We start from the raw sequence: 16,231 nt of genomic DNA on the forward strand, positions 1-16,231 counted from the left end.
TAGATTTCATTCATTCATTTTCTTTTCAGCTCAGTCACTTTATTAATCTGGGGTCGCCACAGCGGAATGAATCGCCAACTAATCCAGCATAAGTTTTACACAGTGGATGCCCTTCCAGCAGCCTTCTTGCTGTGAGGCGACCAGATTTTTATTTGTTTATTTTATTAATTCATTTATTTTTGTAAACATTTCAAGCTATCAGAATTTCATCTAACATTCTGACAAACAAATAATAGCAACTGCATAAATTGCACATTTTTCACTGGGTTTATTGCTTTAACATGTCAGGTTTATTTTAAAATGTTATTTTAGCGTTTTCCTTTTTGCATAAAAATTATATTTTTAGAATTATATATTATTTTATTTTTATCAAAGAACATTTCAGCGAACTGTTTAATTTTTTCTTACAGTCAAAAATATTTTACAATCTAAAGAAATGCATTCTTCTAAAAAGATTCTTTAAAACAGTAATATTCAATGTTTTTCAGTGCCAATAAAGAACCCTAATTAAAATTAAACACTTGATTTTGATTTAATTAATCATAAGCTCTAAGTTGACAACAACAATGCTAACTCCTTATTACAAACCTGGAATAACTAACAAAAGCTGATAGCGCCCTCATGTGGTCATGAAGGAATAATAGAGAAAACAGTCAAGATTACTAAGTATAAAATTATGTAAATATTTCCATCCTCCATCACATACCTGTGGGATTGTCTAATTTAACTATAATGACCTGATCATTTTGCACACTGGCATGTAATTACTACAACTAAGTTTTTTTCTATTACAGCTAAACTACCACAAGGTGGAGATGTTGTAATCTAAATTCCAAACCATGACTGTATAAAACAAGCAATTTTCCTGTGGTTAGAGGAAATTTCAAAGATGGATCGCTAAATCTGGTTATTTCAGCTACTAAATAATTTGTCCTCTCACTATTAGGTTTCCTGCCCTTGCTATTTTCAGCACGGCAATTTAAAAGAACTTTATCCGCAAGGCATTTATGAGCTTTTATTTGATCTCCTGTCTGTTCCTTTAACAAAAAAGTCCATTATATTCACTGAATTATGCAACCGGGCGCCTCTTTATTCATCTGTGGTCAAGATGTTGATTTTGGAGCTGAGGATTATGGGAAGTAAAGTGCTCGGAGTGCTGTGGGTCAAGCCTGAGAGGAGAAATCAAACAAACAGACGTTTAAAGCTGCTTCACTGGACACGTACAGATGCACAGCACTAAAACTGCTCAAAATGTATGAGTTCTGTCTCTGCAAGTCTATTATCCGACGCTGCAGAACAATGAACGAGGATGAAATGCAGTGATCACCTCAGGGCTGAGATGTGTGGGAGAGAAAACTAGATTTTTCTGGAAGAACCGCGAGGAACGATGCCCTGGAAATCAGACTGGAAACACTGGTTGCTGAGGGAGGCACTGAGGTATATTAAGTAGAGCAGATACTGATATTTTGAGGCCAGTTCATTGGCAATAATGATATGGTTTTAACATGATAGTTCACCCAAAAATGAAAATGTACTCATTTACTCACCCTCATGGTTTAAACACTAAGACATTTCGAGAAAAAGCTGTGTTGACTTAAAAGAATATCAAATATTGAAGTCAATGATGGTAACAGGTTTCCAGCTTTTATTAAAATATCTTCAATTGTGTTCAACAGTAAAAAAAGAAACTCACAAAGGTTTGAAACAAGTGTAAGTTATTGAAGTAAATTTTACTGTGTTCCCCTCAGATTAACATAAACAATAAAACCAGGTAATTTTTTGTACAGCGGTCAAAATATCATTGAAATGATTAACTTATATTTATGTCTTGTATGTTTTAGTTCCTAAATTGTTTTTGTTATTAGAATAATTATGTTTGCTAGTTGAAATGACCCAAACTGTTTTTAAAGGGATAGTTCACCCCAAAAAGCTTGCTGTCAACATAAATTCTCCCTCATGTGGTTTTAAATCTTTATGAGTTTCTTTCTTCTGTTACTAAAGATGTTTTAAAGAATGCTGGTTGCTGGCAGCCTGTTGCCAACTATTTTAAATGAAAAGTAGTTAAAACCTGCCCGAAAAGTAGCTAAATGTTGGCAGATGACATCACATATTAATTTGCATATCGGTGACGTCATCACATAGTATCTGACAAGCACAAGCCTGTCATGTTTCTACTCTCTGAGGCGCCGTGTCTTATATTATATTAAAACATTACATGCAGATGCACAATAAATAGGTTCTTATTAACATATTACTTTGTGTGATGAGGTCATTGCGTAATCGCAACTCAAAACTTCATCTTTACGTTGTATACAAAATAATTAATGTTTTCTCAAATTGACTGGCCATCTCAGCTAAAACATTATTTAAAATATGTCCATTTAGATTTGTATGAAAAATATAGTTGACTATTTGCAAAAGTAATACAAACACTTTTTGATAATATTTTTTTTAATTTTTAAATATAACACAGATAATTAACTGTTATTCTTTTAAACAACCATAGCTTGTGTACTTACTCTTTTGAACTTGTGAAAGTGACAACAGTTATAGCACCATTGAAATTTATTGCTACCTAAATTACCAACAATTATATATGCTATCAAATATCAATGAATTACCAGTTCTGAAAAACAATCTGAGCTAGCAATTTACTTTACTGAGTGAAGCCTGCAGCCACTGCTCTTTTGAGTCACTTTTTAAAAATTGCTAAAAGTAGCCAAACGAATGTTACAAATTGCTAAATTTTGTTGCTTTTTGGAAAAAAAAAGTTGCTAGGGTAGTATAAAAGGTTGCTAAATCTAGCAACAAAATTGCTAAGTTGGCAACACTGGCTGGCATGTCTTAACATTAACGTTTTTGATCACCAGCCTCTGTGGCTAGCAGTTTTCCAACATTACTAGCCATTCACCATTTTCACAAGCCACAATAACAGTTTATATGCATAAAATTTTATTTCGGCATGCTAAAATTAATTGAATGATGGTACATTTTGTGTTATTTCCACATGACTCCTCATTAATTTTACTCTTTTGTGTGTTGTGTATCAGCATGAGCAATTGGGTTGGGGTTTTATAGTGTCTCATAGTGTTGTTTTTATTTCACATGACTTTTCAGGGATTTACCAAAATTTGCTATAGCCACACCAAAAATAAAAATATCTATTAAAAAAAAAAAAATTCTCAGCTTAAAATAACTGTAAGCAAAAGAAAGCAGGTGAAAAACATACCGTGTGTGATAATGAAAGGATGATCACATGATTTTCGCCTCATTTGTTCTTCCATGGCTGGGCACCACATGAAAATTCATCCCACCACTGCTATATTACAGCTCCTCATTCAAAACATTCAGTCTTTTTTTTAATAGCGGCTTATAATAGCACCAAAACATGTTAAAAAGTAAATGAATTATAACAGCTCAAACATTTCTGTAACTGTAATAGTGCTCTGGGTTATTTGTTTACCCTTTAAGGTGACATGCAGACTGACTGACAGGTGCGTGATGCATGAGGCTAGCAAACACAACGTAGCTTTCAGTTAAGATGAACACAGTTTCCATAGTAATACTTTTTAGATAAAGGTCTATGACTCTGCATAATGACTTTATCTTGCTGGAGTTTATAGCCATTTCACCTTACTTCAGGACACATTGGAAACATTCATAAATATTTCTAGTTACTAGGAAATCTAATAAAGTTAGAGCCATACTCGTTACATAAATGCAATAAATCACACTTCAGCAGTGTTTATTTGAGAGTGCACAAAAAAATCTGTGCTTGAGCAGCGAATATTTGAGAGGGTGTGCAAGAAGTTTTGTGCACGAGCAGAGGAAATCAGCGAGCAAGCAAAGAGATTTGCATGCTTGTATTTCATGAATGCAATCTCGACTTGTAATACTGCGCTCATGACATTTGTCATTGAAATAACGCCATGGGTATCTGGTAGATCTGTGTAAAAGGCCTGCCACCACAGCTGGGAAAAAACCTAGAAGAAACACTGGATCATATAAAAGGTTGACGCGAAAGCAACCTGCTGCTTGCAGTGTGATTTATTTATAATCTAAGTTCGAAAGGATCACGTGCTTATGACCGCATTAACTCTGTATATTTGCACCAATCAGATGAATACTGACACATTATAAATTACCATAGCTTTCTACTACAGTCATCTTCGTCTTGACGAATTCCCCCTCCCACCCCTACTCTTTCCCTTTTCTGATAGGGTGGCACGGTGGCCCAGTGGGTTGCACTGTTGCCTCACAGCAAGAACGCCGCTAATTCGGCCCTCTCCAAGCCGGATGGCGTTTCTGTGCGGAGTTTGAATATTCTCCCCGTGTTTCACGTGGGTTTTCCCTGGGTTCTTTGGTTTCCTCCTACTTTCCAAAAACATACGCCATAAGTAAATTGACTATTTCAAAATAGCATTCCAAGGCAACTCTTAGTCAGATATATCTCAGCAGTTCACAAGTAGGGGAGTTCAAACAGGCGAGAGGAGAGTTTGAGTTCAGGTAGGTCTCGAGAATTCCGAGCTCAGGGCTCTCTCCTGGGACAGGATGACAAACATGAAAAGACCTTTGAAAAGACCTTTAAAAAAATCTGAAATTCTTGAGAGCGGCAGAACTGTAAGTGCATGAGCGTTGCTTTTTTTCCAGTCTATTTAAAAGAGAACCTATCGTACCAGTTACTTTTCCAGACACGGATGCGATGTGCAAGGAACTGCTTCTTTTTTAAACTTTTAAACACTTGCACATCACCTGAAATCAGTGTTGACATTGAAGCTCTTGTCAGATTGCCTCTGTCTTTCCGTGCACGTGATCATCTTCTCATTCGTTATTCACCTGCTTTCTTTTGCTCACGTATACACAGTCATTATTGACATCTCTCACTCTGGCCCCTCATTGGGCCATTCTTATTGTTGAGCTCTGCTTTTTAAGAAAACTACAATTAAAAAATTATCCTCAACCAGCCAAAGTGCCTAGTGGGAGTGACTGTCTAACTCACCACAGCTGAAATCTACTCGAATTTGGCAGGTTGGCGGGTGTTAATGTCAAGCCCTTGTTGCTGGCATCCATTGACTTTCATTGAAGGAAAAATCACTATTAAAGTCAGTGGGTGCTAGCTATAAACATTCTTCAAAACACCTTCATTTGTGTTTAACAAGAAAGAAACTCAAATGGAAAGAAAGAAACTCAAAGTTTTGAAAAAGTGAAGGATGAGTATTTTTGGAGTGAATTTAAAGTAATTTATCAAAAATCATATTAGGAATAAAGGTAACAACTGCAAAATGGCAAGAGGAATTTTAATGAAAGATTAAAAATGTGTTTATATTAATTCCACACCCTGTTCAGGCCCTGTTATATGTTATATTCGTCAGTATTATTTTATTTTAGCAAAGGAAATTGGTATGTGAGCTACCATTATTGAGTATTGTACAAGTTGTCTCATATAATAGCATTAGGATCACTTTCAGAATAACTTTTCTTTCCTGCTGATGCAAGTGATGTTTACAATCCATTGACCATTCCTTTTAACTCAGGTTGAATCCTACATGGTGGCTCAGTGATTAACACTTTCGCCTCACAGCAATAGGTTTGCTGGTTCAAGTCCTGACTGGGACAGTGGCCATTTCTGTGTGGAGCATGCATGTTTTCTCCATCTTTGTGTGGGTCTCCTCCGGGTGCTCAGTTTTCCCCCACATTCCAAAGACATGTGGTATAGGTGAATTTAATAAACAAAATTGGCCATAGTGTGAGTGCAAGTGCGAAAGTATGGGTGTTTCCCAATACTGGGTTGAGGCCTCAGGGACTTCCGCTGGGTAAAACATATGCTGGAATAGTTGGTGGTTCATTCCACTGTGGTGACCCCTGATATATAAGGGACTAAGCTGAATTAAATAAATAAATCCTACAGTTAAAAAACAAAACTGAAGCACATGTTGTCATGCATTGGTGTGAATACTAGCCTACTGTATATAGTTATAGTTATCATTTCCTCAACAGGCCATTATTCTTTACTTACATTATATTTTAGAGGTCAAAGTTGTAAGCCGTTCCCTTCCATTGGGATGGGTGTGTGCATGTGTGTGTGAGTTCAGATACAGTGGATTCAACTGAAGCGGTGGATTCATGAATTTAGTCATGAACTGACTAAATAATTCAGCTGTCTGGAGCGCTTCAGTATTGATATTGATGCTTTTTTCTTAAATCAGTATTTCTTTAAACATTACGTTGAGATGGATTTTATCTCATCAAAAAGAGATTTAAAGAAATGTAAAGAAAAAAGCTGCCATGTTAAGTTTAATTTAATTCAAGAAGATTTTACACTGAATCCTAATGATCAATTAATCTGTATTTGAGGTCACTATTTCTTTTCCCTGCTATCTGTTTCTCTCCAATCTCACCATTTTTCCCCTCTCATGTTCTCATCACTTGAGTGTCTTTGACTTATCTGGAGCATGTATGAAAGATCCCAGCAGGATGCCAGGTTTGTCTGGTAGAATGGAGGAGGTTGGGATGACATGGATGCATTAGGGAGAAATGAAAGAAGCATGAATGAGATGAGGTTACCAGGCGCTTTCCATGAATATATGCTGCAGTTTAAATAAGTCTTTATGCAGACTTAGCAGAACTCACTGTTATGTTATCATAATATATAAAAATAACCACGCTATTACTATAAGGTTTTTCCTCTCTAACCTCAGGGCTCTAAATGTTTCTGCAATGTCATCATTTTGACATAATTTGTTAAAGTGACATTCATGTCACTCTAGGAACAAACACATTTTGGTAAGAAATTTAACTTTAATCACCAAACATTTTGTGTACCACATGATTTTAAATTGAATTCAAACTACTGCAGTTAATGGAGAGAGAGAGAGAATATCTATAGCTGCGTCTAAAATTGAATACTATTCCAGTACATTTTAATTTGAATTTAACCTCATGACATTTGTGTAGTATGAATGTATTTGGAATATGAATGAATGAATGAATGAATGAATGAATTTGAATGTACTACATCCACTTGTCATTATTACATGACCACCGTCAATTTACTCTCATTCATAAATTCTCTTGCTTGGCCTTATGGGATATTAAAGTATCGGATGTGCACATCAGAATCTCATGGAAGTAGTAGGTCAGCATGTTAATTCTCTCATACGGTTTTTCAAATATTTAATTTTTACATAATACTCGGCTCACATACTGTTTTTTATGACCTCCCTGGAACTACTTTATCTGTGTATTTATCTGCAAATAACATCTTAGAAAGTTCATCAGCCAATCAGAATCAAGTATTCAAAATCACCGAAGTGTAATAAAGGATAATCAGTGGATTGTCGCATGTTAAACGTCCCATGAAGTGTTTTGAAATGTGCATTTTTATTGGATGTTTGATGTAATATTAACTAAAACATAAAGAGAGGGTGAGACAGTGTGACTAGTGCGGTTGAATGACATTTGTCCTGGGAGCACTGTACCAATGTGGTGGCGCTATTGACGCATGCTCGGGGTCCCTATGTGATATCTAGTCTATATATCTATGATCTAAATATAACATCTTAGAATGTTCATCAGCCAATCTGAATCAAGCATTTAACAGTACTGAAGTGTAAGTAAGGGATAATTAATGGATTGTGGCATATTAAAGGTCCCATGAAGTGTTTTGAAATGTGAATTTTTAATTGGATGTTTGACGCATTTGAAACATGAAGAGAGGTTTGGACATTGTGTAGTCCCTCACTCCTATTTCAATATGAATGAATGAATTCGGATGTACTATCTGCCACTTGTCATTATCACATGACCAGCGTCACTTTACTCCCATCTATAATTCTCTTGCTTGGCCTTATGAAATATTAAAGCACACAAACTGTTGATTATCCTGCATATTCATACAGTACATTTTCTCTAAGCATAATTCTTAAGTGGAGATCTCTCTTTAGCTAAGATAATAGAGGAAGGATGTTGCATATAATCCATTAAACTTGTCTCATAACATTTAATGTGGACATAGTCAGAAGCAGGTTTACAGAAAATAATAGAAAAACAGATTTAAAAAATTTTGAAAGGAAAATGACTAACAATGTAAACATTGCAAATGATGGAAGATGAATTCAATGTGTCTCAATGAAGAAAAAGTTTGGCTTGCACATTTGATGCATCTTCCTCTGCTTGTAAAGTCGTGAACAAACACTTGGGGTTTATGTAATCGGCCAGATCAGCGAGTACAGCTCGAGTCATGAAATGTGATTATTGGCCGATACTGATCTCCGGTCCATCCCTAATGCATACTAAAATGCATATAAATGTTCACAGATTAAAATAAAAAAATATATATATATTATAAACTTTTAAGGATTTAAGATTATGTTGACTGTTAAAAGCTCATAACAGTCTTGGGAAATGGTTCATGAAGGTTCCGGCATCCGTTACTGAGTTACTATGGTTATTACTAATGTCTGAGGAAAGCACATTTGTTTAGATCTGTGATAAAAACTGGCTGAAACATCTTCCAGCCAATCAGAAACAACAGTTTCAACATATAATAAAATACTAAATTGAAGATTAATTCTACTTGCTTGATTTAAAATTATGCATTAGGGCTGAACCGATAAGCAAAATTATCGAATCGCAATAAAATTTACATCAATATCAATGATACGCTCTGGACTTTTTTAACTTTATAGATAAGAGCCAATCACACAGCAGAAATGTGCAACATTTGGAATCTTAAATACCGAATTTACCGAATTTTCGGTCACTGAAAATTTAGAGGTCGAAAAAATTTCATTTCATGGATGCTCTATTTTTTGTGGCTTCAGACATTGTTGGAGTACTCTTTTAAATCTGGAAGCTTTAACAACTTATATCGAAATATATCATTATTGTTTAATTTAGAAAATAATTAAAGAGATTGCATTTTTGCCCTATCGCCCAGCCTTAGTATGCATGAACGCCTGTTTACCATTTTTGTTGTGCTTTGTGTGTTGATCATTGTATAATATTAGCCTAATTTAATGATTTGTGTGTCTATTTGACGTGACTTCTCTCTTATTTAGTTTATAATGAAACACTGTGATATTATTTGTTCTGACAACTATGTTCAGTACTGTTCATTGTGCTTCCTCAGTATAAACAGTGAAACTACTTTGTTAAATTAGTTTCTTGTCTGAGCAAAGGAGACTTTCTTCTAAATAAAGAAGGCTTATCAGTACATGGTAGCTTTTACTTTTTAGTAACACATAAAAGGAACGTATGAAGTGCAAATGTTATCATGAACAAAATGAAACGCATATATCAGAGCTGTTTCTCAAAACATTTACTCACTGTAATTTGTTTTCAACCTCATGTGCTGTACATATAAAAAAAATGGATGCTACTCCTTTGGACATTGCAGAGATTTTGTCTTAAGTGTTCTTTTAAAGCATAACAGTCTGTATTTTTCCCTCCAAAAAGACAAATTGCAGCACATCCTTCTCGGTGTTGGACATAAACAGCTCATGTAAAGTGTTTTATGGCTGCTGGTTTGTACAGTGGCAGATACCTGGCATATTTACGGTCGTAGGGTTAACCCCCTTTGAAGGTGTCACAATTTATTTTCAACACGATCAGCCGCAGTGAAACGTTTATCCAACCTCTGACCCTCAATAATCTTTCTATAATCTTCAGTGTGAGCTTCTGACAATCCCTGGTGTGTTTGCAGAGGAAGAAGGTTTAAGGTTTCTAGAGGTGCAGATGTGCCCTTATCTCAACATCAAAACGCTCTGGAAAGCGATGAGGCTTGCAGAGATTAGACGGGTGGAAAACAAGAAGAGGCCTGCTTCCCCCGGTGGAGTCCTCACCACACGTCTCAAAGCCACTGTTTTGGTGACAGATGTGGGAGTGGCGCTGTTTGTTTGGGTTTTATGTTTCTTTTTTTGTAGCGTTGTAGTTTTTTTCTTCTACTGGGAGCAAACACAGAAAACGCAAGCACCGGGTGGATGTTTGTCTGTTTGCTCCCAATCATGCAGCGCCAGTTTAACATGGGATTTCCTTCAACTCAGTAGATGAGGAGAGCCCTCGAGACCCCTTATGAAGCTCGGAAATTTATTCTGTTCTCACTGTTTTCGTTCCCTGCTCTAATACTCTTGAGCATTTCATGGAGCGCATATGATACATCCTGCATTTCTGACACACATTGTTCTGGCAAGCATTAAAAACGGATGGTTTTCTGCTGAGAAATAGAGCAGAGAAAGCCTTAAACCCATTTCACTTCTCATGTGACTTTTTTTCTGGTTTTGGTCTGGATGTTTACAGGTTATACACTATAAAAAGTGATTTGTTGACTTTACTTAAAAATTGAGTTGACCTAAAATTATTAAGTAAATGAACTATGTGCTTAGTTAAAAAACTTAAGTCAAATTAACAGTTCCAGGTTATGAGTTTACTCAACTTTTTAAAGTAAAGTCAACTTGTTGCTTTTAATGTTACTTGTTTGCTCACATTTTTAAGTAAGTAACTACTAAGGAATCGGTAGAGTAAGAAAATTTTTTATTGTGTGACAGTATATTTTGTTCAATTTGCAACAGCTGTTTTCTGTTTATAAAGCATGCATAAAACGTTCGAGGTTACAGAAGTAACCCTTCGTTCCCCGAGGAGGGGAACGGAAGTGCCATGAATGGGAGGATTCGGATCAGAAGCAGCTTATCTGGAGAGTATTGAACGGGCCAATGAATGAAATTAATTGGCAGCGTAAGCTTGCGCAGGTGTGCGACATCTGCAATTATCTCAGCATATAAGCACACCTGAAGCCAGCAGACGCCATCCTTTTAAGCTGAAGAGACTTTCAAACAGCTAAGGGACAGTCATTATGGCGACGGAATATGGCACTTCCGTTCCCCTCCTCGGGGAACGAAGGGTTACTTCTGTAACCTCGAACGTTCCCCTTCGGTTGGGGAACTTCAGTGCCATGAATGGGAGAATATGGAAAGCGCCATAATGACTGCACCTTACCAACACCCCCGATGAGGAGATAGTCAAGCAAGCGTGACGCACCCACATCATGGGGGGCGCGGTCCTCCAACGTGTCCCTGGCCCTAATTTATCCTACTTCAACAGAAGTTTTACGGATTTAGATATATTTTTTGGGAAGTCGTGAGCATCTAGATAATTCTAGGAAATACGACAGTACGTTGGGAAGCGTGCAATCCCGATAGGGAGGACGCTGCGGAGGCCATCCGTTACCCAAGGGGGGGATAGATGGCAGAATTTACCTATGGACTAGCCCTAAAAAGGGGGAGTACGCATAGCAAAAGAGTGGTTAGCGGAGAGGGAAGACACGGGTCCACCCAGGGGGGGGACTTAACCGTGGCGGAATAAGCATATGGGATCGCCTAGTGGGGATCACGCATAGCAGGCACCTATACCCAAAACGCGGGCTGACCAGCGGGCAGACCTACAACGTAGTGGGCCAGCAAGTGACTCCTCCGCTGAGTCAGTGCTGGGGGCCACGGAGGAATCTGCAGGGCTCACCTGACGGGGAACTTTACTGACAGATAAAAAAGGCGCACGTACCTCCGTGTTAGGGAGAATGGCGCCGCAAGCGTGTTTCAACACCCTACCGAGTTGTCTCCTCAATCACCAAAGGGTTACCTAATACCCTTGAGGAAACCGGCTCCACTCGCAGATTGTAAAACCTTGCAAATGTGTTGGGTGTCGCCCAGCCCGCAGCTCTACAGATGTCTGTTAGAGAGGCGCCGCGTGCACGCGCCCAAGAGGATGCAACGCTCCGAGTGGAGTGTGCACGAACTCCCGGGGGACACGGCTGACCTCGACTCGAATAAGCGAGTGAAATGGCATCCACAATCCAGTGGGATAATCTTTGTTTTGATACGGCACTTCCCTGCTGCCGACCGCCATAACAGACAAAGAGCTGCTCAGATGATCTAAAATTCTGAGTACGGTCCACATAAATGCGCAGAGCGCGAACTGGACAAATTAAAGAAAGGGCTGGGTCTGCCTCCTCCGGGGGCAGCGCTTGCAGGTTCACTACCTGATCTCTAAAGGGGGTGGTAGGAACCTTGGGCACATAACCGGGGCGGGGTCTCAGGATAACGTGAGAGTAATCCGGCCCGAATTCCAGGCACGAGTCACTGACCGAAAATGCCTCCAGGTCCCCGACCCTCTTGATGGAGGCCAACGCAACCAGCAGAGCTGTCTTCAGGGACAGAAATCTTAGATATACTGATTCGAGTGGCTCAAAGGGATCGGATCGCAGACTCGTGAGAACGAGGGCGAGATCCCAAGAGGGCATGAGAGGGGGGCGAGATGGATTAATTCGCCTAGCACCCCTAAGGAACTGGATGACCAGGTTATGCTTTCCCACGGTGCCGCCAGCTACCGCGCTATGATAAGCGGAGATGGCGGCCACGTAAACCTTGAGAGTGGAGGGCGACAGCCTGCTGTCCAACTTCTCTTGAAGGAAAGAGAGCACAACACTAATCTGGCAATTTCGGGGGTCTTCTCTGCGAGAGACGCACCATTCAGTGAATAGACTCCACTTCAGGGCGTAGGCGCGCCTCGTGGAGGGGGCTCTAGCCTGAGTGATGGTATTAACCACCGCAGTCGGTAGGTTACCTAAGTCTTCCTCGCATCTAGGGACCACACGTGGAGGTTCCAAAGATCGGGGCGAGGGTGCCAGATGGTGCCCTGTCCCTGAGAGAGTAGGTCCTCTCTCAAAGGGATCCGCCAGGGGAGGGCCGTCGCGAGGAGTGAGAGCTCTGATATCCAGGTCCGGTTGGGCCAAAGGGGCGCAACTAGCAGAACCTGTTCCTCGTCCTCCCTGACCTTGCACAGAAACTGCGCGAGCAGGCTCACTGGGGGAAACGCATACTTGTGCATGCCCCGAGGCCAGCTGTGGGCCAGTGCATCCGTGCCGAGAGAGCCCTCGGTCAGGGAAAAAAACAACTGGCAGTGAGCGTTCTCGGGGGAAGCAAACAGATCGATCTGGGCCTCCCCGAATCGCGCCCATATCAGCTGAACAGACTCGGGATGGAGTCTCCATTCTCCAGGGCGTAACAGCTGTCGTGAGAGCGCATCGGCTGCACGATTGAGCGTGCCTGGGACGTGAATGGCGCGCAGCGATTTCAGCCGCGGGTGACTCCAGAGGAGCAGACGGCGGGCGAGCTGAGACATGCGGCGAGAGCGCATACCCCCCATGCGGTTGATATACGCCGCCGCCGCCATACTGTCCGTCCTGACCAGCACGTGTTGCCGCTCCAGCACCGGTAAAAAGCGGTGGAGAGCGAGGAACACTGCCAACAGCTCTAGGCGATTGATATGCCAATGCAGCTGGGCACCCTTCCAGAGGCCCGCAGCCGCATGCCCGCGACACACGGCCCCCCAACCCGTGTTGGAAGCGTCTGTTGAAACAACAACATGGCTGGACGCCTGTCCTAGAGGCACACCGGCCTGTAGGAACGAGGGGTCGTTCCAAGGGCTGATGGCGCGGCGACACAGCGCAGTAACCGAGACCCGGTGTGTGCCCGCGTGCCATGCGCGTCTGGGGACCCGATCGTGAAGCCAGTGCTGAAGTGGTCTCATATGGAGCAACCCGAGCGGCGTGACGGCGGCTGCGGATGCCATATGCCCCAGGAGCCTCTGAAAGAACTTCAGTGGGACCACTAGTTTGCTGTCGAGCTCCCTCAGACAGTTCAGCAACAGGCGAGCGCGTTCCTCGGAGAGGTGCGCTACCATGGTGATCGAGTCCAGCTCCATCCCGAGAAAAGAAATCCTCTGCACGGGGGCGAGTTTGCTCTTTTCTCGGTTGACCTGAAGCCCCAGTAGGCGGAGATGCCGAAGCACCTTGTCCCTGTGCATAATCAATTGCTCCCGCGAGTGGGCTAAAATCAGCCAGTCGTCGAGATAATTGAGTATGCGAATGCCCGCGAGCCGAAGGGGCGCTAGGGCACCCTCCGCGAGTTTGGTGAAGACCCGCGGAGACAGAGAGAGCCCGAAGGGGAGGACCTTGTACTGCCACGCTCGACCCTCGAACGCAAACCGCAGAAATTGGCGGTGGCGTGGAAGAATGGAGACATGGAAATACGCGTCCTTCAGGTCTATGGCTGCAAACCAATCCCGAGGACGAACGCATTGGAGAAATGCGCCTCTGCGTGAGCATTCTGAACGGCAGCTTGTGCAGACAGCGGTTCAAAACGCGCAGATCTAGGATTGGCCGTGACCCACCGCTCTTTTTGGGTACGATGAAGTATGGGCTGTAAAACCCACTCTCCATCTCGGCTGGAGGAACCGGCTCGATTGCACCCTTCGCCAGGAGGGCAGCAATCTCCTCTCGCAAGACAGGGGCGGACAGGGGGTTGACCCTGGAGAAATACACGCCCGTAAACTTGGGGGGCCGTTTCGCGAACTGAATCGCGTAACCGAGTCTGATTGTGCGTATGAGCCACCGCGAGGGGCTGGCCCGCGCTAACCAGGCAGGCAGAGCCCTCGCTAATGGAGTCATCGCTACAATCGCTGACGTACCAGCGGTGGGGCAGCGCGGAGTGGGTGTGCTGATCCGGGAAGCACGAGGGTCCCGCGGAAGAGCTGGAGGAGAGCGATTCGCTCTGGCTCCGCACCCTGACTCCGGAGAGGGGGCTGGAGGGCTGAGGAAAGGGAGACCGTCCCCCCAGCGCTCGTGAGCCACTGGCGAAGCACGTAGAGTCTGCGAGCCGGAAGGCAGCGCGTCCCGGACTGGCAGAACTCGTGCAGTCACATCCGGGGAAGGGAAAAAGTGCTCTTTTACTGATGTTTTGGTGGCACTGAAAAGTACCGTTGTTATCGGGGCCCCGCCCTCCAGCGGGGAAAGAGCAAGTTTCCTCTTCTCCGGATGGCCTGTCTCAGGGACGCTTCGCGGTCCGTTTACCGGACTTAACGGCGCCCTGGGCAGGAGGGGCTGCCTGCTTTCGAGGTGAACGCCGCGCCCGCTTGGCCGGAGGCGCAGGCGGGGGCGGGGCAGCACTCGTTGGCGGGCGCCCTCGGCGAGGAACAGCGGAGGTGGATGGCTCGGCGGGCTTACGGCCACGCCGATAGATGACATTGCCCATCGCATCCGACTGCTCTTTCACCGCCTTGAATTCCTGGGTGAATTCACCGACGGTGTCGCCGAACAGGCCAGCCTGGGATATGGGCGAGTCAAGAAAGCGAACTTTGTCAACGTCGCGCATATCGGCCAGGTTTAGCCAGAGGTGGCGTTCCTGAACCACAAGTGTGGACATCGTCCTCCCCAGCGCACACGCGGCGGACTTAGTAGTCCGAAGAGCATAGTCGGTCGCGGTGCGCAGCTCATGTAATAAGCTTGGGTTGGACCCGCCCTCGTGCAGCTCGGCCAGCGCCTGCGCTTGGTAGCGCTGGTAGGTGGCCATCGCGTGCAAAGCAGAAGCAGCCTGGCCCGCAGCCTTATAAGCTCTGTCTCCGAGGGAGGCAGACAACCTACAGGCTTTGGACGGGAGGCGGGGCAAACCCCGCCACGTAGAGGCGCCGCGCGGACAAAGATTGACCGCGATAGCGCGCTCCACTGACGGGATCGCCTCATACCCCCTGGCAGCTCCGCCGTCAAGGGCGGTGAGGGCGGAGGCACTCGCAGCACGGGCAGAGAAAGGTGCCCTCCAGGACTGCGTGAGCCTACTGTGCACTTCCGGGAAGAAGGGGACGAGAGGCTTCGAAGGCTTCGCCTTCTGGTCCTCTACGTAGCACCCATCTAGTCGGTCCGGCCGCGGAGCTGGGGGATAAACCATCTCCAACCCCACGGCCGAAGCAGCCCGGGAAAGCACGGCTAACATGTCCGCTTCAGGATCCGATTTGACAGCGCTCACCTGCCCGGAGGGGGCGAGCGGGTCCGGATCTTCGTCGGACAGTGAAAGCCCACCCTCCGATGCCGCGGAGGACATCTGATCTCCGGTGTCAGCGAGTGTGAGAGCTACCATCTGGTTAGACGGATCACTCTCACCACCCGAAGCTTGGATGGAGCGCCGTGAGGAGCGAGAGGTCCGCGAGCCCGTGGGCGGCGGATTAGCTCCCGCTGAAACCCTCAGATCTGCCCGAGGCAACTGGGGTGGCTCGCTCTCTTGCGAAAGTTAGCCGCGATCTTAGCTGTGCAACGGTCATGGCATCGCAATGACGACATGAACCGCCCGCGAGCACCGCATTAACATGCTGGACCCCCAAACATGCAATGCAGTGATCGTGTCCATCA

General features: G+C 43.7%; 1 long non-coding RNA gene across 4 annotated transcripts in view; it reads left to right on the forward strand.

Moving 5' to 3' along the window:
* Positions 1–1,119: 1,119 nt before the first annotated feature.
* LOC141379126 (uncharacterized) overlaps positions 1,120–16,231 on the forward strand; it is a 113,766-nt gene continuing 98,654 nt past the window's right edge. For all 4 annotated transcript variants that reach the window (XR_015516926.2, XR_015516927.2, XR_015516929.2 and 1 more), the window contains exon 1: positions 1,120–1,437. This is a non-coding gene — a long non-coding RNA (uncharacterized LOC141379126). The remainder of the gene's footprint in view (positions 1,438–16,231) is intronic.

This window comes from Danio rerio, chromosome 19, assembly GCF_052040795.2.
Source record: "Danio rerio strain M-AB ecotype USA chromosome 19, GRCz13ab, whole genome shotgun sequence".
Taxonomy (NCBI): Eukaryota; Metazoa; Chordata; class Actinopteri; order Cypriniformes; family Danionidae; genus Danio; species Danio rerio.